This window comes from Trichophyton verrucosum (genome assembly GCF_000151505.1).
Source record: "Trichophyton verrucosum HKI 0517 chromosome Unknown contig00289_1.f1.exp, whole genome shotgun sequence".
NCBI lineage: Eukaryota > Fungi > Ascomycota > Eurotiomycetes > Onygenales > Arthrodermataceae > Trichophyton > Trichophyton verrucosum.
In genome coordinates, this window is record NW_003315458.1 from 2,245 (window position 1) to 2,451 (window position 207).

Consider the following 207-nt stretch of genomic DNA (forward strand, 5'->3'; position numbering starts at 1 on the left):
TGTGCAAACTCTCTATTTCTCTAAGTTTGCAGCTCCTTCCTTTCTATTAATACTTTGTTAATTTAACACTTTCTACTGCGACTACTGGTGATTCTATACATATAAGTACGGAGAGTAGCGTCGTTCCCTCGCTGGATACAGAGACGCTATCGTTCGTACTCAGTAGTGCCGCTAACTTTTCTTTTATCAACCTCCCTTCCCGTTCCT